Source organism: Lepidochelys kempii, chromosome 11 (genome assembly GCF_965140265.1).
Source record: "Lepidochelys kempii isolate rLepKem1 chromosome 11, rLepKem1.hap2, whole genome shotgun sequence".
NCBI lineage: Eukaryota > Metazoa > Chordata > Testudines > Cheloniidae > Lepidochelys > Lepidochelys kempii.
Window position 1 is genome coordinate 65297578 of NC_133266.1, and position 22269 is coordinate 65319846.

Here is a 22269-nt window from a genome sequence, read left to right on the forward strand (position 1 = left end):
AGGGGGGAACACTTATGATGACCTGGCTGGAGGGCTGAGTCATGAAGAGGAAGCTGCAGTTTCTGGAGAGGAATTTGCAGTTCCTGGAGTGAGAGGGGCTGCAGGGCGAGAGAGGATGGGTGAAGACACCACCAGAGGAGGGTGTACTGCCTGACCAGAGCTCATCCCCAGAGTGACCCAGGAGGAGGCACCACTTGCACTGAGTGGATCCTGTGACACAACCCTTCAAGATTTCCAGATGTTGTAGCATCTAGGAGCTCCAGTCCTGGATGAGGGCCCTGTTGTGCTAGGCGCTGCACATACCCAGAAGGAAAAGACGATTTCTGCCCTAAAGATCTCACAGTCTAACATGACAAAAGTTTATTGGATGGGTCCCAAATCCAATAACCAGTGACAAAGTGAACCATCGAATGCATTATGCTAGAGCAGCAAGTTTGCAGACTGTTAGCAGCAAACTTTAAAGTTTAATGTGGAATATTTATAAATTCCTTTTGTCTTTAATGTTCCATGAGATTAGCTGATGGTGCATTTTTTTAAAAAAAATGTCGTAAAACATGAAATATATCCCTTTAAATGGCCCAGAATGTATTGTCGTAAGGCTCCACATTAGTATTGGCCTTCTGGGGGTTCAGGGTAAGACTGTTTCAGGAAATAATTAGCTGGGTCACTTGTACAACTTTTATGTAAAGTTTTATGACATTGGAACAAGTTCTGCATTCTTTACAAAAGGTCTGATTCTGCTCTCAGTTGTATCAGGTTAATCAGGATTGACTCCAGTGAAGCCATGGGACCACTGTGCTGTCTGTGGAAGTGAGATCAGGGCGAGAGATTTTTGCTCAGGCCAAACTCCCATTGAAATCAGTGGACCAGTTTCTGGTCTCAGTTACACTGGTGTAAATTCATTGTAACATTGCATCTCCATTGCCTTCGCTGGGATCACTCTGGATGTATGCGGAGATATTACCAAGGCCAGAATCTGGAGCAGTGGGAGTAAAAAGGCAGTCAGGATTTGGCCTCAAATGAATAATTCTGTGGTCCACTCAGAATAAGAGGAAACAGCAGTGTTCTGAATGCCCAGTGTAAACACAAGCTTGTTTTTACAGAGAAGAGTTTAACTGAACTCAACATGCAAATTGTGGTATAATTAGAAAACGTAACATTTCCTTAAATGGCCACAGCAATTTCACAGTTTTGAGGGGACTGGGGTCAATTTTTTTTTTAACTGAAGATTCCAAGAGACGAGCCCAGTTCTAGGCACATTCACACCTGAAGTCAGTGGGCCAGATTCTGATCTCACACTGGTGTAAATCAATAATAATTGTGTTGAAGTCAATGGCACTGCCCCAGTCTACAACCAGTGTAAATGAAATCAGTCAGGGCCCTTGAGAAGACTTGTATAATGTGAGTAGGGCACGCCGAGCCAGGTTCTGAGTTAGCACTGTAGCCCTGGCTCAGCAAAGCACTTAACTACGTGCTTAACATTAAGCACATGCTTAAGACCCTCCCAGCCAGTGCCCTGTCTCCAACTGTGGCCAATCTCTGAGGAAAGCGAAAAAAGGAAAACTTTCCTTCCTGACTCCTGCAGGTGATCAGCTAGAGCACAAGGTTTGATTATAGTGATTGTCTCAATGCAGAATTGCAGGTGTTTTGAAAATGTTGAGGGTAAGGCAGGCAATCGGGTTCTCCCCAGGCCCTATACAGGAAGGGGATAAATAGGGGGACTTCAGTAGTGCCAAGATTTCACCCCTTGTGTTTTGGGTTTAGCTAAGTGACTGGTGGAACTATTTTTATAGGTGTAGCAAGGGCAGGCAGTGACTGGTCTCTCCCAACCCACCTGGTGGCATGAGAATGGCTTCTGCCTCGTACGGGCACAATCCATTTGGTCACTCCTACTCTGCTGGGTAGTCCAGCTCTGGCTCGAAGCGAAATGGCCTGTAACCAACTGCGGTGTCTGTTAAATACTGTAAAATGGAAAGTGCTCTGTAAATGATTAATCACCAGGTTAAATAATTGATGCTGAGCTGGGAAATAGCTTCCCTTCAATAATCTCTTCTGACCCAGGCCTTCATTTAAGCAGTCTTCAGGAAATGGCCATTAAATGGGTGGGAGAAGCAGCCTGGTTTATTTTTCCTGACATGGTTTATGTATTAGAATGTAATGTTTATATAACACTAACAGTCAATGATGCTTTCTTCCCCAACTTCAACTTGCATACTGTGGACGGGGTGGAAGAGTCTAATCTGTGGGCCAGACTGCTAGCCTTGCTCATGCTGAATAACAATTTACACCAGGAGCAGCCCTATTCAAGTCAATGTCAACTGTGTGTGGAGTAGGGTTGCCAACTTGATTAATATTTTAAAAATGGACTTTCCAGCAGGGAATGGGGAGGGAGGGATAGCTCAGTGGTTTGAGATTGGCCTGCTAAACCCAGGGTTATGAGTTCAATCCTTGAGGGGGCCATTTAGGGAATCTGGGGCAAAAATTGGTCCTGCTTTGAGCAGGGGGTTGGACTAGATGACCTCCTGAGGTCCCTTCCAACCTGGAGATTCTATGATTCTATGAGTGCCGGAACTTCTCCCACCTCCCCTCTTCCCCCGAGACCCTGCCTCCATGATCTCCATCCACTCTTCTTCCCCTCTCCCCCGTCACTTGCTGCTTTTCCCCTTCCACTACCCCTCGCCCGTGTCAAGAGGGACTCACCTGTGGAGCCAGGGCTGGGAGCTGCAGTTGCCCGACGCACATAGGAGGTGGCCCTGGCTGAGTAGGGGCTGGTATGGGTGATGACCCAGCATCTCCCTGCTTCCCCCACTTTCAGTAACCGGACATTGGGTGGGTGTCCTGTCAGTAATTCTGACTGGACACTGTTGGGTCCCCTTTTCGACCGGACTTTCCAGTCGAAAACTGGGCATCTGCCCACCCTAGTGTGGAGTAATGTACTACTCATGGTGAAGAAGGGTGTCCTGGTCTAGCCCCCTGTGTTATTACATTGGATCTTGTTCTCCTTTGTTTCTAGTTTATTTGCTCTGATGGGACACCTTTTCTGGATGAAGAGAACTAAGATGAAAGGCAGAGCAACTGAGAACTCTTCTTCTTTTCACCACAAAAATAAATGAGGAACAAAGAGGATTAACAGGGAATATTTTTTGTGGGAAATTCCAAAGAAGGGAGTTTCCTTCCAAAAATACAAGCCAATATTTTTCTAAAGTGACTAGTGATTTTGAGTGCCTCAGTTGTTGGGTGCCTTAGATGGACAACTGGCTTCAATAAGGTGGGTACTGCCTTACTTCATGATGCTGACTCCATGGATCGTGGATGGCAGCACAATGGGGAGAACGGCCGCCACGGGGATGCTATGCCTTCTCCCCACAAAAGGGGGGCAGGGCAGTTTTTACTGGCTCCACCCCTCTCCTCCCCACCCCCAGCTAGTATAGCTACCCAGACCCTGAAGGGACGTGCAAGCAAGAAACAGATGCTAAATCTCTGGGAAGCCAAACGTGACTCAGTCTGTCTGAGATAGCAAGAGAAGGTGCTTCCCCCGGAGCTCAGGGCGTGGGCCAAAACCACGGCTGAGCCTATAGAAAGAACACAGAAAATAATTTGGCTGAATTTTTATAAAGAGGGTTGTCACCCCTCGAATGGCTCTCCCTTTGCCTTGTGGAATTTCCTGTTCTCCCAAGACCCAGCTGCCCACTTCTGTGGCATGTTGGGGTAGGGGTGGGGGCAGTTACAGAGACTAACCTCGAGACTAGGGGTTCTCAAACTTGGGGTCGTGACCCCTCAGGGGGTTGCGAGGTTATTACATGGGGAGGTCACAAGCTGTCCGCTTCCACCCCCAAATCATGCTTTGCCTCCAGCATTTATAAGTGTTAAACATAATGGGGGGGGGCGGGTGCGGTTCGCACTCAGGTTTTCTGTGTGAACGGGGTCGCCAACGCAAAAGTTTGAGAACCATTGCTCTAGACTGCTGGACAAGCTGAGACCTGGCAGTGCCAAGTTCAACTCTCTGAATGTTACAGTTAAACACACACGCCAGCTAAAAGCATTCATTTGGCAGTGGGCCTGGAAAAAAGCCGCTATTGTAAGGGTTAATACCAGGACATGGCTCCTGGACCCATTGAAAACACTTCATAAAGCCAGCAAAGCGAATTATACCCAGTCCTCGAAAGCCAGACCCCAAGCAAGCAGGCTAAACTCACAGCTCCACTAATTCAAGTGGAAGGAAAGCAAAATGCCTGCAGGTGTTGCCATGCAGTGGGACAATTCCTATCCGTGTTTTCTATTGTAGCTGTTTCCTGTGGTGGGTTTTTTTTTTTCCTCTTTTTTTCTGTTCTCCAGTGCTAGGTAAATAAGAGTAACACACTCTTATTCCTTCTGGGAGCTCATGTTTCTCTACACTCCACTGATGCTTGCTCTTATTGTTACCAGCGATGGTGGAAAAATGACAGTGCCTTGCCCCGTAGGGAGCCCCAGCAGGCGTTGGGCAAGTAACGCCTGACCATTAAGAAAACTCCGGAATGAGGATTCCCTCTGTGCACTCCTCCCGCCAAGCTGCCAGGGCTCCAGGCTGAGCTGTGCTGGCTTCTCCGTGACAGAAGCTCTGAGCCACCTTGATGATGATTCCTTGATGACAATTTCACAGGCTGTCAGTGACCGTTGTGCCTGAGTGGGCCTGCTGAAGGGTAATGGGATTTAATTGCTCTTTGGAGGAGAGGAGACACTAATTTTTTTTTTTTGGCACTGTGAGATGCATTTTAAAAAGAGCTTTATGAGGTGAGGCGGGAAGGGGAGTGGAAATGGATATTCATTTCTACAGGGGGCTGAAGCAGCTTTGGAAAGCAAATAGAATCCCAAAGGTATTTTTAAAGTCCTTTGTCGATCAGGGAGCAGATCCTCAGCTGGTGTAGCCATGTTGGAGCCAGTGGAGTTAGGCTGATTTACTCCAGTTAGAATCTAGCCCACCCCCCATCTGTATTTTGTTTCTTTGACTCTTCTGTTGCTTCGGTGTGTGATGATCACCCCCAATAGGAGGAGGCAAGGTTTGCAGCGCAAGGCTAATTTGCTTGCTCATCAGCTCTGGAATTCCAACCTGCTTTTGGTCATAAGTGACCTGAATTTGATCATATTGCTCCCGTCACTAGTGGATGTCTGTCCAGATGGCACAATTGCACCCACAATTTAATTTGGCACCATCTGGCTTTCTCTGCTCAGTGTATGAAATAGCAGGGGGCATTGGCAGGCCAGAGAAGAAGGGCAGATCTGACATAGTTACTGTGGGGCGAGCCTGTCCAAACTGTGCCTAGCACCAGCCACTGATACCAGTCTCTCTCACGTTCATGGGCATTAAAATTCACTCCCTCTCTGGGAAATAAAAGGAAAACTTAGCCCCTTCCATCCCCAGCAAGCGTTCTGAAAATGGTGCAAGGTCACACGAACTTTTCCTCTTTGTTCTCGTTCCCTGCTCTCTTGACTGGCGAGAGGGGCCCTGGCAAATCCTATTTATTCATTTTTCATTCTTAGCTGTGCATTTGAAACTCTAACTAGTGCCAAGGGAAATGAGCAGCAGCCTCCCACTGGCAGAACCCCCTCAAAGAGGCAAGGAACCATCAGAGATAGTGATTGCAGTGCGGGCTTGCACTATCAAAGACCCAACAGTTTTGCTCCATACCTAGAAGGACCATAAAGCACACTGCATTGGAAACAGGCTAAATTAAAAACACCACTGATGTTATCTGTTGCGGAAACATTGATCTTTGTTAAAAATAGTCTTTACTGCTTGTTTCACACTGCTCCTGCAATTTCTTATTTATTAAGAGCTGTCTTAAGGAAAGTCACCATCCTGAACTTAAACATTCCTCCTTAATACACCCTTTCTAATATGTAGCCTAAATCTACTTTGTTTGTTTGCTTCTCCCGTGTGTTTTTTTTTTTTAAATTCCAGCAAACAAATCATTTCTTTTCTAACTTGTTTGGAGGTAAAGAAATTGCAGGAAGCTCTTTTATGGTATATGGTTTAAGAATACTGTTGAAGCAAGCTAAGATAATGCTGTGGGTAATTAAACCTCATGCTTCACGATGTGAGATGATTGACTTCTTTTCATCTCCTTTCCCCTCCCAAGTGCAGGTCTGCACAAATATCTAGGTGCTATAGGGTGTGGGAAGTGTCACCTTCCTCTGATGCAATGGGTATTAGCCAATGACAGAAGCAGTACTCTGGACTATATAAACCCATGATTGCTAGTTGCTATATGGTGTGGGGAATGATACTTTCCTTGGGAGCACTATTTATCAATGTCAGAGGCAGTATTCTGAACAAGAGCTGGATGAATCTTGGGGGGTAAATAGTTTATTTGAAGAAAAATGCAGTTTTGGGTTGACCAAAACTATCTGTGAATTCAGGTCAAATTCAGTGAATACTTTTGCTGAAATTTTTCTTTTTACATTTCAAAAAAGTTGAAACATTTCATTTTGACGTTTTCTAAGCAAAATGTTTAGGCTTTTTCACTTCAAAATGATGATTTGTTTTGAAAGTTAGCTAGGTCCATTTTTAAAAAAGTTTTAACCCCCCAACCCAAAAACAGTGGGCAGGGGGAGAAATTCATTTTGAATTGAGTGAAACATTTTGTTTGACCCAAAACAATTTTTTTGTTTGGCTTTTTTTATTTTGGCCACTGAACCGAAAAAATCTGATTTGCTCAGCTTTATCCTGGGCTATGTGAGTCTCTGAACTGATCCAGCACTGCAATCCCATGTTTCATAAGCATTCCAGAAGTAATGGCTAAATGGGGTAAGCATGCCTAGATTCCCATGAACCATCAGTTCAAATCATGCCGGCATTCCGGTCTCCCCATCCCAAGGTCGACGAAGTGAGTTCCATGCAGTTTACTGGGAGAGGGTATTTTGGGCAGGCCCTTAAAAACCAAAGACTTCTCTTTTTCCGTGAACATTAAAGATCTTAGGGCACATCCATACGTGTAGGCTCCTTGGCCAAAATGTTCTGTACTAAAAGCAGCTTACGTTTGGTTTGGTGTTTTTTGCTTTGGAGAGTATATTCATAGAAATTCAATTTCATTCCATTGGCGGTGGATCTATGCCCTGCTGAACCACACAACTCATTAACTGTAGAAGAAGTGATACACTGCTTGTGGGGGGGAAGCGGTAGACACACATGTGTCCTTATACATGTGTCAATCCTTTAGTGAAAAACCCACATAGCTCACAGATTGTTCAGAGCCATAGTATCTGTGATCCCCCTCGGAACATGGTCTGGGTTCATGTTTGGGTCAGTTAGTTAGCAGTATATTGTACTGAACTAATGACTATTTTTGCAGAGTTCAAAGCAAAACCATTTTAGCCGTAGGGTCCCCATATTATGCTGGGCACTATCTATAGCATCACTTAATTGTATATAGCAAACAAGAAAGCAATGCTCTGGAAGAGATGAAAACTGCTTGGGAAAAAATGTATGTAGGTTTCTAAACTATTTTTCTCATCAACAGATTCAGAAACCCATTTCAACAATTAAAGCAGCATATATTGCTTGTCTGTCTTATCTGATGCTATGAGATAATTTTGAGCCTTATTTACTTTCTCCACACCAGTCATGATTTTGTAGGACCGAGTTTGGGAGCTCTGAGCCAGGGTCCTGGGGCAAGGCCCTTGTGAACTGTTTACTGTAATTGTTCCTGAGACCTTATTAAAGGGGACATGCTATTTTATTTGTTTTGGATTCTCCTTGCCCCAATCCGTTAAAGGGATCTGAATGATGCCCAAATAGGGAGTTAAGACATGAACAGTGCCGCACAGGGTTGCAAGGGCATGCATGGGAATGGCACATCCCCTTTTACAAACCACAGAGCCTCGTGGGAAGCACATATATCCAAGCACTCTAATATTATTACATCCCATTCTGATACATTGAGGGATGAGAACGGAGTTGTGTTAATAATAAATAAAAGCCACAACATGACAGTGAATTTGATGGCTCCAATCAAAGAATGACATTGCTTTTCCTTCTTTCTCTCTATTTGACCCTAGAGTTTTGTTTTAATCTTTCCACACATCTTTTGCCTAAGAAGGATGTGTTTTTACAAAGAACTCCTGACAAAGAGAAGCTCACATTTTCTCCTCGGCAGTGTCAATTCACACAGCAGGTCAGCTGGTGTAAACCAGCATAGTTCCATTGGCACCAGTTTACCCCAGCTAAAGTGTTGTCCCCGGGCTGTGCTTTTTGCTCCATCCAAGACAGATCTCTTAGTCCAGCGCATAGAACCTAATCACCACGGTAAAGGTAGTTTGTCGTTTGTTCCAATGCAGTTGCAACTCAGCAAGTTGATGATTTTCTTTTCATGTGTCGCTCGAGACACCAAACTGTTATGGATTACTTGTTCTCTGCTGTTGTGGATGGGCAGGAGGCCAGCATTGGACCATAACTGCCACTTTTTTGTAGCAAGGCTCTCGGATGTGTGATGGTTTTTTTTTTTAAATCAGCGGGCCATTAGAGATGCCCTGGAGATGGTGTCTCTTTGCCCGGGGTGATGGAGGCTGCAGAAGCCCAGGGCAGCAGCTAGCAGAAAGTGACAGGAAGATTTTAAAGCATTGAACTGTGGGTTCTGTCTGAATCCCCCTCCTTTTAAAAACTCCCACAGCTTGTGTTTCTAACCAGCTGATCACAGAGACCCTAACTTATGTAAACTCTTGGGGAAACGTTTGGGGCCTGGGAGGCTAGAGAGGTTTTGAGCATAACACTCATCCTGGCACATGTTCCTTTGGAAGCCAGCGCTATGAACTGGATACATATTGTATTTTCCTGCAATCATTTTGGTACCTGCTGTCACAATTCAGGGCAACTGCACCTGTATTCCCCCTCTGTGGTGCTACAAGGGCACACCCCCTCTAGGCTCCAGGATCCTCAGCTGTCACCTCTCTTGGCTATAGTGGGTATGGCAACTCTCGTTATAGTGGGCATGGTAACCCCCATTGTTTCGTGTTCATTTTCTTTCTCTCTCTCTCTCTCTCTCTCTCTCTCTGTGTATCTCTTCCTACTGTGTTTTCCACTGCATGCATCCGAGGAAGTGGGTTTTAGCCCACGAAAGCTTATGCTCAAATACATTTGTTAATCTCTAAGGTGCCACAAGTACTCCTTGTTCTTTTTGCTGATCATCTTAGCGGATTTTTCTGCTATCACCTTCTGATGAGGTTTATGTAGCATGTGCCATGCTCAGAAAATGCTTTTCCTCTCAATTTACGGCCTGGGTAAAAAAAATAAATACTATGGTGAGGTAGAAGAAGTTTGCAATGACTGAGGATGTTATATTATAGTTGATGGCAGCCGTCTTAGTCCCATTGAAAAGAAAGCCCTTATTATGAAGGTTGTAAATGACTTGAATGGGAGAGTCCTTTGTAATAAGGCTATTTTATCTCTTTGTCACACTTTGACAGGTACCTGGACCTTGACTATACATTTTCAGACAACCTATATATGAAATGAGAGGAACACTTTATCCAACTCCCAGATTCAAAGGCTTCTGTCTCCCAGAGAGTGCCGCAAAAAGACTCTCTCACAGCCAACCGTGCCAACCACACATCAGAGACGATTAGTGACACTGGTACTAGAATCTCTCCCTCCCACTGACATGAGAGGAAATGTAGCAAGAAGCTAGAAAAAGCACCTGCCCGTAATTGTGGGCAGGCAGATTTATAACTACTTCCTCTTTCTCTCCCCTCCCCCAAATGTCCTCTACATCAGTCATATTCTCCTCCACCCTCTGAAAACCTACTCTGGGACTGGCCTCCCAAGCCTTGCTCTGATGGAGTCAGCAGGACAGGCTGCAGTGTGGAAAGACTGCCATCTCCAACGGGCAGAAGCTGTCCAACAGAAGCAGTATTACCTCGTGCAAAATGGCATTCCTTTGCTCTCCCGATAGGGTCCAAACAAGACCACAACCTAAAACACTTGCTGCAGAATATCTTGGTGACCTTAGTCATGACCGCTGCCTTCAAACTGATGGAATTACACTGGTGGTAGTAGAATAGTGGTGAAAAATGATGCCTAATTGTCCCTCCTTGCCTTGAACCTTGATACTTACCGTTCCTGGGAGAAGTGACTCTAATGAAAGTCCTTGACTGTCTATTGCTAGTGATGAGAGATGGGGAGTTCCAAGTCTTTGGGTATGAGGATGCTTCTGGAGGAAATTTTGGAAACAGGAGTCACTTGCATTTCCTGAGGCCCATATTTTAATGGATATTGGCTACACTTCGGCCAACTAAATCTCACTCTGCCTTAGCAGCTGTCTTCCCTTCCTAGGAAAAGATGAATTAAGTAATTTGTGCCTTGGTGCTGCTAGCTATAAAGTTGCAAGCTGCATGCACTTGCTGCTAGAAACAGGAGCTCATACGTTGGTTTAAAAGTAACACTGCAACAGGTAAGCTGCGAAAAATCTTTCTCTCAACTGGCATATCAGGTGAGCCAAATTCACGTGCTCAGCACCCATCTGACAGCTGAAATGTCCCTTTAAGGACAGCTGGGCTAAGTTACATATTACCCATATGCTCAGGATTTAGCTGATAGCCATATTTGGGGTCGGGAAGGAATTTTCCTCCAGGGCAGATTGGAAGAGGCCCTGGAGGTTTTCCGCTTTCCTCTGTAGGATGGGGCACGGGTCACTTGCTGGAGGAGTCTCTGCTCTTTGAATTCTTTAAACCATGATTTGAGGACTTCAGTAGTACACAAGGTGTACACATAGGTGAGAGGTTTTTTGCAGGAGTGGGTGGGTGAAATTCTGTGGCCTGCATTGTGCAGGAGGTCAGACTAGATGATCATAATGGTCCCTTCTGACCTTACTATCTATGAATCTATGAAATCTCTGCCAATTGAATGTTTTGCTATAGCTTGTCGTGTTGTTGTACATAAACTACTGCTGTGATGGGCTGGGGTAAGTAGCACCACGTGGCCACCGGATGAGAACACAGCTGACAAACCTTTATTATTTTGAAAATGTTGCCCTGGTTTCTCCCTGCATTGAACGTCACTCTGGCTTAGCTTCATTAATTTCAATACGGCTGTGCTGATTTACACCAGCTGAGGATCAACAGAAGCAGGCACATATTTCCCATTCCTCCACTGATCTAACTGCAGTGATCTAATGTTGCCCTGCTAGCCTGTGGCAGTGCAGAGTATGTGGGAAGGAAGCAGAAAATATCTAGCTGCTGACTAGTAGGCTCTGTCTACCAGCACAGCTTTCGGTCTGAAGGAACACATCGCGTGTCAGCATGGCTATCTTCTCATAAAGGACTGGTTGGGAATTGGCTCTGGATTCCCATGGTGAGAGATGCAATGTATCTTGGGATGGGTTTCAGTGTTCCCAGATTTCTCCAGTTTGGCAAATTGACATTGGCAATGTCTTTCCAGGCTTGTTCCATTTTCGGGGGAGGGATAGCTCAGTGGTTTGAGCATCGGCCTGCTAAACCCCAGGCTTGTGAGTTCAATCCTTGAGGGGGCCATTTGGGATCTGGGGCAAAAATTGGGGATTGGTCTTGCTTTGAGCAGGGGGTTGGACTAGATGATCTCCTGAGGTCCCTTCCAACCCTGGTATTCTATGATATTTTACCCTCCATATCTACACTGAGTCTTCAACACTCTAACCACGGCAGGCGTTTGCCTTTGTGAGAGGTAGAGTTTGAATGTAAGCTTCCAGGCGTGGAAGGCTAGAGCCCAGCTACAACCTGAAACAGCTCTGCTGCCAAAGAGCACATTGAATCAGAACACTCATGTGCTCTGTTACGCCTGGATGCCTACCTGTCCTGTCCAACTGATCAGAAAATTGTCCAGCAGAGCTAAAAGGGAAAGTGGCAAAAAACTGGTATCAAAATGTGTCTCTTTCACTCCCTGTGAACTGTTGAGAATACCTGATATGCACTGTGTTTGTGAAGGTTGCCTCTTTCATTCAGCATGCTGACAGAGGCATTAAAATGTATTTATAACATCCGGGATTAGCTTGCCCCAAAGAGTGAACTTAATTCTTAGTCTGCCAGGTACTCTTTTATGAATGACAGTGATCTCTCCCCGGTGTTTTCCATCTTTCTGGCTCATACTCTCTTATTCTCTGTGCATTTTATGAAGCTGTATTGGCTGGTTTAATGTCCTATACCTAATAACATTATGTAGTGAAATGAGTTTGAATGTCCATTTCTCTCTCTTGTACTGAACTATTTGATACACATTGCTTTCCTCACAGCTCACTAAAGAGCCATTGCTTTTCTAGGGCTTCTTTTAAAAAAATATTCTTCTGTATCTACTTCTCTCCTCATGAAGGGCCTGCTCCAAAATCCATTGATGTCAGTATGAATCTTTCCAAAGGCTTCAGTGGGCTTTGGGTCAGGCCCTGTATTGATACACCCCAGACTTTGGAGGACTCATTCAAGCCTTTTAAAGTTTACCCTTCACTATGCAGAATATTACTTCTTATTTGCATTGCAGGAATGCCTAGCAGTCCCTATCAGGGGACAGGGCTGCAGTGTGCCAGGTGCTTTATGTGTGCACATACACCCCTGCCCCACACATCCACGAAGAAAAGACAATTCCTGTCCCTGCCATGGACAATTATGGAATAGCCTGGCCATAAGGAGTTTCATCCTAACACTCAACCATTTGTGGTAGATTCATAGCTGAAGCATGAGGATGTACAGTCTTCATACTCTTCAAATCCTAGCTAATATATCTGTGTGTGTGTGTGTGTTCTCGTTATCCAGAAAAATGCCTAATCCTTTTTTTGTAATCCTGCTCTTGGCGGATGAGTTTGTGTGGCACCTGGGAAATAGGAGAAACAACGATTGTTTTCTATTTGCTTTTCTCCCCCCACTTCCTACTGGCATATGTCAACAGGGAAGAATGCAAAGGTGGGGTGAATGAGTGACTGCTTGTTAGGGGGCTTATTCCTTCACCCACTTACTTCCCTGGTCCTTCTTGCGTGAACAGAGAGCAACAATACCCGAAGTCCAAAGGTGCAAATAATTCGATGTTTATTGGGGTGAACTTCCAGCAAGCATGATTCCAGTTTCCTTCCTTAGCGTCCACCTTCCCAGCTCTGACTCCACAGAGTCTTACCTGTGTCCCTGTTCCCATTCCCCCCCTTAGCAAAACATGATTCCAATTCCCCACCCCCATTCCCATCCCCCCCACTTCCTGATTGACTGCAGACTATATAGTAAAACTTGAGTTCTGCTGAGCTATATCTTAACCAATCATTTTCCTGAAATTTAACTAACCAATCCTAATACATTGTAACATGATTATTTAACCAATTATATCCCACCACCTTAATTAGTTTACACCCAGCAAAATTAATTATACCGCAGACAGAAACAATCACAGAACCAGACAGAGACTACACAGACAAACAATAGGGAAATGGGGACTACAATGATAGAACAACACAGAAATGAGGATTTCACATCCCAGCTATTGATAAGTGAGTTCTTGCCAGACAGGATGCTATCAAACTAAGTTTCCTTTTACATCTTCTAGGCACTTCCCTTTCTCTGGGGGGGATAGGCACTATCAGGACAGGACTGTATTCCTAACAGCCCAATAGCACCTAGTTTCAATGTGACTCGTTTGGAATGTGAGGATGTGAACAGTCGCTTCCCAGCTTATGGCTGCCTCTGCTGCTTAGCCAGAGGCCTTAGCCTAAGAACAGGGCCTCAGACTGTCACAGTAAGAGAAGGCCCTAACACCGGCAGACAGTGATTTTGATTCTTTCTTTTATACCTCTATAACTAGCTAAGTGATAAGAATACACCTACATTCTTAGAGTATAGGCCTTTATAGACAGGCCTGAATATCTATATCCTAACACTGCTAACAATGCAGGATTTAGTTCAACAATATGACTGACATATATATAAAACTACAGTTGGCTGTTGGGTATCACATGTATCCAATGTATGACCAAATGAGTCACTGCTCTTTGGGTCAGAGATTTTCTCTTTGCTGTGTGTTTGTACAGTATCTAGCACAATAGGATCCTGATATTTGGTTGGTACTGCTACTATAACTGTTATGGCAGGCATCACCAGGTGGCGCTGTTTTAAGTAGCCTTCCAAGTTGTTCGTGTGTGAGCAAATGTTCAGACGTGGAATTAGTTTTGTCATACCAAGCACTGGGCAGAGGGAGCTGTGTGAGCTTCAGACAGCTTGATCTCTGCCTTGGTCTCTGATTTGGAGTCAATTTTCAAGGAAGAATTATCTCCTGCGAGCTGGTCACTGTTGTGAGCTCAGATTCCTGAAAGAAAGGATTGTCCTCTGTGCTGTTTGTGACCACCTCTGTTCCAGGACTGGTGTATATGTGTCAATAGAACAAGTTACACTTGTAGCATACCCAGACTATGTGTCACTGATTTGTCCTCCATTAGGAAGCCAACCTGAAGCTGCCTCCTGGCTGAGGGCCAGCAACACAAATAATAAAAAGACTACATGACTCAGGCAATATCTGCTTTTAACTTATTATTATATGTTACAACCATCTGATTTCCTTCTCTATCCCATTCATTTTTTGTATACCTTTATCATATCCCCTCTGATTTTGTTCTCTTTTTAAACTAATCAATCCCATCTGTTCCATCTCTCCTCATGTGGAAGTCTGTCCAGGACTCGGTAGTTTTTGTTTATCATCTCTAGAGCCCATCTATTCCTGGGTTAGAGTGGGATTGGGGGCCCCTTATGCCAGGTGCTGTAGAAACACAGTAAGAGCAGTGCTTGCTAAAGCAATTGACAAGCTAAAGACAGCCCAAAGTGCAAGGAAGAAACGATCCCCATTTTACAGATAGGGAACAGAGGCACCCAAAACAGTAATTGATTAACGTCACATACAAAGACACTGGTTGATCCATGACTCGAACCCCGCTCTTCTGAGCCCAGTCAGGCATCTTCTCTACAAGATCTTCCTTCCTCTCACATTTTACCTCCCCTATTCCTTGCTACACAAGTAAAAGGATATATTAATCTGGGAATTATGATGTTGGGATGTGTGTGGTATAATTTGGACTGTCATCTCAAGAAGAACCCCAGGTAAGGAGCAAATGGATACTTTCCTCCCACTTTCAACCTTCTCTTATTGCATTTCAATTGTGGCTAAAAAGCAGGGTATAAGCTTTTGATATTTATTTCATCTTTAGGTATCAATGTGCCCAGGTTGGGTAATTAGAAAGGTTGGACGTGCTAGACTGTGAAGAAATTACCTTATGGTGCTGCCTGTTAGCAGCAACTCTTGCCTTAACGTAGCAGTTCAGCTGGCCCAAGTAAGCAGAGCCGAGTTGGAAAGCCGAGGCTGGGATGAAAATGTTTGCCTCCTTGTAAAGTTTATTCTACTAAATTTTCTTTTTCTTTGATTCATTAGCATCCATTTGAAAGGCTTCATTTGGCAATTGGTGCCATCCCTGATCACCTTCCTGTTTACATTTTGATAGCGCACTCAGAGCAAAGGGACTCCTCTTGTAGCAACTCCGTCCTACTTTCTTCCCCTTTTCTGCTATGCTTTATCACCCTCCTCCGGGATCTCTTTTCAAAAGATCAGCAGTGGAGAAGAAGCTTCAGATGCCATAAATATTGCAAGAACCAGTGCTCTTCAGAGACTGGCCTCCTTTAGGATCAATACATCTTCCTGAGGGGGGCATCAAGTCCTTCAAAGTAAACAAGCTGGGAATGCTAAGAAAAGCTTTTATACAAAATACATATACATGAATTAGCATCTGCGGCAATGATTAATCACTATTATGTAAGTGGTGTTTACAACAAACCACAAGACATGGCTTGTCCTGTAGATTCATCAAGCCGATCCATGCTGCAGATCTTCCAGTGACCGAGATAATTTTATGAAAAAGCTCAAAGGAAGTTCTGTTCGCCTTTTATATAAATTGATTTCAGCCGTTGGAAACTCTCCTGCAAGGACGGATTCTGTTGTGCTGAAGTCAGGACATTCTGCAAAACTTGCCGAATATGCATTTTTAGAGCCCATTCAACCTCCGTTACTGTGATGTGTTTATCTTGTATGGAGAGAGAAAGAGAGAGAGGCTGGGCAGCAAGAGAAAAATATTAACGGTAACATGTAGGAGAGGACTCAGAAGGCAGTACGTTTATTTATCTCTGTGTGTTGGAGAATGAAGGGCATACGGTAATTATTTAGGGCTGGACCGTAAACCTACAATGCAACCTGAGTAGGGGCCAGGCAGGGCATAGCTGGGCTGTCCCAGGACCATGGCAGGAACCAGATGGTCACTCCAAGAATTGCAATTTAGTTCCTGCCTCTCTCTCTCTCCAGCAGGGAAGTCACCTCTTCCAGCGTGTTTGCTACTCCTGCACCAACTTGGAGCTGGTATGTTGCAGGGAGGCAAACACAGGTTGCCCATTCCCTGCCCACCTGTGTGGTAAGGGGTAGCAATCCAGTGGCATGTACCCCTCCCACACCTGTCCAGGCTCTTGTAGTGTGGGAAGCCTGTGCTGGGCCAAAGGGGAAGTCTGCAGTCCCCGTTACTCCCTTGTGCAGGTATGCAGGAGGGCTCATGGCCCAGCCATTTGTAAACTCCTTTCTAGAGAAGTAGAAATCTGATTTCACTGTCCCATTAAGATGATTCTGTGGGGAGAGGGTTATTAATTCACGCAATGGTGAAAATGCCTGATTGATGATTCATGTTTTCACCTAACTTCACAACTGAACTTTTTTCAAACCAGCGGATTCCGGAATGAGCTTGCTGATCAGAATAATTAGGGTCAAGGCTTGGTCTACTTTGCAGTGCTCAGGGGGTAGACACATTATTTCTCTTCTGCAGACATGATAACAGTCATGCTATTCAGGCCGCACATGTATAATAAACTGAAAACAGGGTCTTATACGGGGTAGTGTTGGGCACTGTTAACTGTAGGTGATGCTGCCTCTGAGCGCTAGTGTAATCAGACGAGCTACCTTCTTTAGCAAATCACTAGTCTCCACGCTCTCCAAGGTTGTGTTGATAGCTGTGAAACCAGGATGCCTTTTAATTTCTGTGCTCTGCATCTTTAAATCTCTAAGGCTTCTCTGGATGTGCAGCAGCCATTTTGGTTTTATAGCTGCTGTTGACTATGGCAGAGGAAACACACACACTGTGCTCTCTGATGGATCCTTTATTTTTGTTGATTTTGTTTCCCTTAATCTAATGTAAGCCCCAGGTACAGAATACTCAGGGTATTTCTGAACTGTGAATAAAACCCTGAGGCTGGCCCATCAGCTGACCCAGCTTGTGGGACTGTCTAATTTCAGTGTAGATGTTTGAGCTTGAGCAGGAGCCCAGGCTCTAGGACCCTGTGAGGTGGGAGGGACCCATAGCTCGGGCTGCAGCCTGAGACCAAATATCTACACTACAATTAAACAGCCCCTTAGCCTGAGCCCTGTGAGCCCAAGTCAGCTCGTGTGGGCCAGCTGCGGGTGTTTAATTGCGGTGCAGACATACCCTCTGAGGGATGGAGCTTTCTGCTCCCTCTACAGGGGAGAAGGGGTAAAGCCAGTTTCATCTGCATTAATTATTATGTTGTTTACCCATAATTCCATCTACTGAGTTTTGTTGATTTCTTTGGCGTTTGTTCGTGTGTTGATTGTATAGATGATACGAGATGATTGATTATTATTTTTATTATTATTTATTGTACTCATGAAAGGGCATAGGAATTGTGCAGATATGCCCTGGAAATGAGCAGGTCACTCTGAGGTCACAGGTAATGGACTTTGATTTCATATTGAAATCCAAGCTGAATAGAGAGAGAAGGTGAAGGGGGTGGGGGGGTCTAGTCTAGGGCCTAGGAATGATCTCCTAGGGTCCTCCTTTGTTCTAGGTTCCTTGCTTGGAGATGCTGTGCGCATCTCAAAATACAATAATGTGTAATAAACTACAACAAAATCACGTTTTGACCTTCTGTATAGAAATTTAACACTCAGCTAGTATAAACAGTACAAATTAACAATTTAAGGTCCCACTGCATATACTAACTTCCCATTGGTTTCAACAGAATTTCCTTATTCCCAGCCATGCAGCAACTGCAGAACTGTTAGATCCAGATGCAAATTCCAACAACAATAGGAATTATTATTCCCAGTCCGTGTAATTCAGAAGGAACTCTTTTGAAATGACTGGAATGACCCCGAGTGAGAAAGCAGGCAAGTATGATGTACAAGTAGGTGACTGATTTGATGGGGATTGTACTAGGCAATAAGAAACCATATCGCTGACCCTGTGAGGTCCAACAGCAGAGATTTTGTTCACTCTCTAAAGCGATATCAAACTAGAGTTGGTCCCAAGCTGCAAAATTTGGGGCTGTTCATATCAAAAGTGTATTTGGGAGACCCTTGCTGCAAAGCTGTGACCAGATCTGGATTCTCATGCTGATCTCCGTTCCTAGAATATCTGAGGCTTTCTTTTATGTGCTCTGGTTTACAGGCAGCAAAATAAACAAAGGTTTCAGTAGCAACCTTTCCTCATGCCACATAACAGTGTTAACCCATTCTCTTCTGATCACCAGCCTGCAAGCACGTTATCAGAAAGCCTTCTGGGTTTGCAATGGACAGCGAACCGAGCAAACCTTTTGCAAAGTGAGCTGCTTCCTGGTAATGTGCAGGGCAGGCAGTAAAGTTTTTCCCACATTCCCAGGGCACATTTTGAGAGTGGGGTGCGAAGGCCTATGGGATATGGTTACTTTGGCTCATGCTGTGCACTGCTGTGTGAACGCCAGAGCCCTCGGTTTGAGCATGAGTCAGAAAATTCTTAACCTAGGGTTAAAAAACAATGTAGACGCTCAAGCCCAGAGTTTCCTAACATGGGTCAGCTGACTCGAGTCCCACTAACCCTGGGCTTATATTGCAGTTAGACATATCCTGAATGAAAGTAAGAGATGCAAATGTTTACAGCTCCTAATACATCCTTAAGTTTTCCTCTCACTGCTAGGAATTTAAGAATGCAATGCTGGTGGAATTTCCATTCATCTTACTCCTTAGTTTTAAATGTACGATCTGAAATCTCCAAGTAATTTTATTTTAGGCTTTCCACTTTGTGGTGCTAATTCTCTGAGCCAAATGTAATGGTGTCAGATACACCCACATGAAAACCAATTCCTGTGATAGGTCATGTCAGGCTTGACATTCAATAGATACAACTCAAGGGAAATTCTTTGAGGAAGGAGGCAACTGTAAATCCAGCAAGTCTGCAAGGCTGCTGTGAGTTATTCCTTGACCTCAGGGCAGCTCCACAGTATATATAAATGTACGGTGGCTTGCCAGAGTGTATGTCCATCTGTGCTGCCCAGTGTAACTGGGATTTTGAAGACCCTTGGTAGAAATCTTCCAGTGCTTCTGACATGAAAGTGACAAACTCCTCTCCGCAAATGACTAGATATTCTGTGTCTGTTTGTTTAGATCTGTGTCTTCTTTCCTTTTCTGAAAGCGTTTGAAATTACTGTTCCTTAGAGGAATATAAAACTGTCTGTGCAAACAATCCAAACCCTGCCTACTGTACATGTGGGACTGTATCAATTCAAAATGAAATCAATACAGATTTTTTTTTAATCAGGCAATTAGGATTTATGTTCAGCATTGTAAATAACTGGGAGGTGATGTTTGATGTGGTGGCATTTGGTCTTCCTTAATTCATGTATTTTCCATAAGCACATGGCTGAGAGATCACTTTCTGAACTGATATTTTCCTGTAAACAAACTTAGAGGAAAAATCAAAATCAATGAAATTAGACAGTAAGCAATTTATTTGTCATATACTACATGATGTATTGCAATGGGCAGTGGTACATTGTACATTAGCTAGTACATTACAACTGGGCGTCTCGGCTATTCTGGAGTTGTGCACTGAATTGCTATTGTCCTTTGATAAAAACTGATGATGATCACTGTACTCCCCTCCCAACCCAAGTAGAAGCCTGATCCAAAGCCCACTGAAGTCAATGGAAAGACTCTTACTGATTTCAGTGTGCTTTGAACCAGGCCCTTGTATATCTTAGACAGGACACATTTGCACTTCTTTCTTTTTTATGTCCTTCCTCCCTTTTACCTTCTTCATTGTAAAAGAAACTGCAGAGTTAGAACAAGTTGATCAAAAAATATTTCCCATGCATCATAACATTGACGTGAGAATGGGTACTGAAAGGGTTGCTACAGCGGTGACATCTATAAAAACGGCCACATCAGGGATTACTTCTTTAAACGTCAAATTAAATATGAAATTAAATCAGATACTCAGGATGTGTCTACGTGCAAAAAAAACAAAAAAAAACAACCACCACCCTGCGGCAGGGAGTCTCGGAGCTCGGGCCACCTGACTCAGGCTCGTGGGGCTCAGGCTCGTGGGGCTAAAAGTAGCACCATAGACATTTCTACTTGGGCTGGAGCTCGGGCCCGGAGACCTTTCCCCTCATCTGGGTTTCGGAGCCTGGGCTCCAACCCGAGCAGGAACATCTACACTGTTATTCTCAGCCCCGTAGGGCAAACCAGAGTCAGTTGACCTGGGCTCTGAGACTGGCTGCCATGTGGCTTTTTGGCAGTGTAGGTGTATCATTAGGGTGTGTCCGCACTGCAACATAAGCCTGTGCTTGAGCCCAAACTCAAGCCTAACCCTCCTTGCATCTGCACTAACTCAGGGCTCAGACCCTCAGTTCCAGGACCCTGCAGGGCTGGAGGGTCCGAGCTCGAGTTAATCTGGCACTCAGAGTCCGAGCGCTATTGCTTTGCAGTGTAGACACAGCCTGGCTTGACTCAGGTCACTGATCTGCAAGCACCCTGTGTGATGGGGTGTCCTGCCCACACTGGCTCTGAGAGGGCTGAATTAGGCCAGGTGGGCCCAATCAGCCAATTAGGCAGCAAATGAGAGGGAGAGAGAGCCTGAGTGGAGAGATGCTCATCTGAGCAGGATTGGGCTGGGTTATTGTAACCCAGGAAGCTGGCAGCGGAGAGACTGCGGGGTGGTAGTTTGTGGTCACCCTCTGTTAAGCAGTGAGGGTAGGCGGGATTACCAGGGAAAGAGTATGGCTTGGAAATAAGGGCATACTCTGAAGAGACCAGGGTGGGAAGAGAGCCAGTGAGATGCAGGGTAGGAAGCAGCTTGGGGAGTAAGCAGCAAGGCTGGGGACTGAACAGACCTTGGCTGTGCATTGTAGAGTCCCTGGGCTGGAACCCAGCGTACAGGGCAGGCCTGGCTTCCTCTACCTGCTGCTGAGGAAGTGGCACCAGTAGGGCAGGGAACTAGAAGACTGCCTGGGTGAGAGTCACACCGACTTGGAAGGACTATACCCCGGAAGGGGAAACCACTGAGTGACCAAAGCACGAAAACCTGAAGTGAGAGAGGGGCTGCAGAGAGAGTGCAACTGCAGGAAGGGGCATTGACCTGGCACATATTCTTCAGAGTGACCGGGAAGAGGCACCATCCTAGCGGTGAGTTGAGCACTTTGTGACACACTCTCATGGAACCTCCTGGATTTGCAATGGAGTGCGAACAAATGAGGCCTTTTGCAAAGTGAGCTGCTTCCTGGTAATGTGCAGGGCAGGCAGTAAAGTTTCCCCTCTTTCCCCAGTGGGATTTATTTGGCATGAGCGAAACACTTCTGATCACATCATATAGATGCGCATTTTGCTTTAAGAATTGGTGAGACTTAATTAATCCATAATCACATTAACTAACAAACCAGCTAATAGATCTATTAACTGGAAAAAACCAAACCTTTGGGCATTAGAACTTGCAACTTTGGAATACAAGCCCAGCATTTTAGCCCCTGTGTTTCTTTACCAGAAATAGTAATTTACAGGTGTTGCATTAGCTACCAAAAGGCTCTCATCTTGGTCCATAAATATAATAGAATTTAGAAGTGAAATATTAATTTTACTAAGGGGAAGAGCTAACACAAAACCTTTGCTTTAGTTGTTATTAAGATCTAGATACTTGTATCCAAAGTCTATAAATAAGGTACCTTCAAGGGGGAGGAGGTATCTGTGAAAACCCATACGCACAAGCAGAGGACAGATAGCTTTCCTAGAAGGGATGGTCTCTTATGTTCGGCTGGGGACTAATCTAATAACCATTGAGAGGGGGACTGCCTACCTGGATAGAGTGGGGTGCTAACTATCAGCAGATGCCTAATAGGAAACCGAGGCACAGGACTACCTTGATTACTGAGTTGTAATCAAACCCCTACACCGATAGAGTGATTAGATCTGTGCAAAATCACCCGCAGAATAAAATTCTAGAGCTCTTT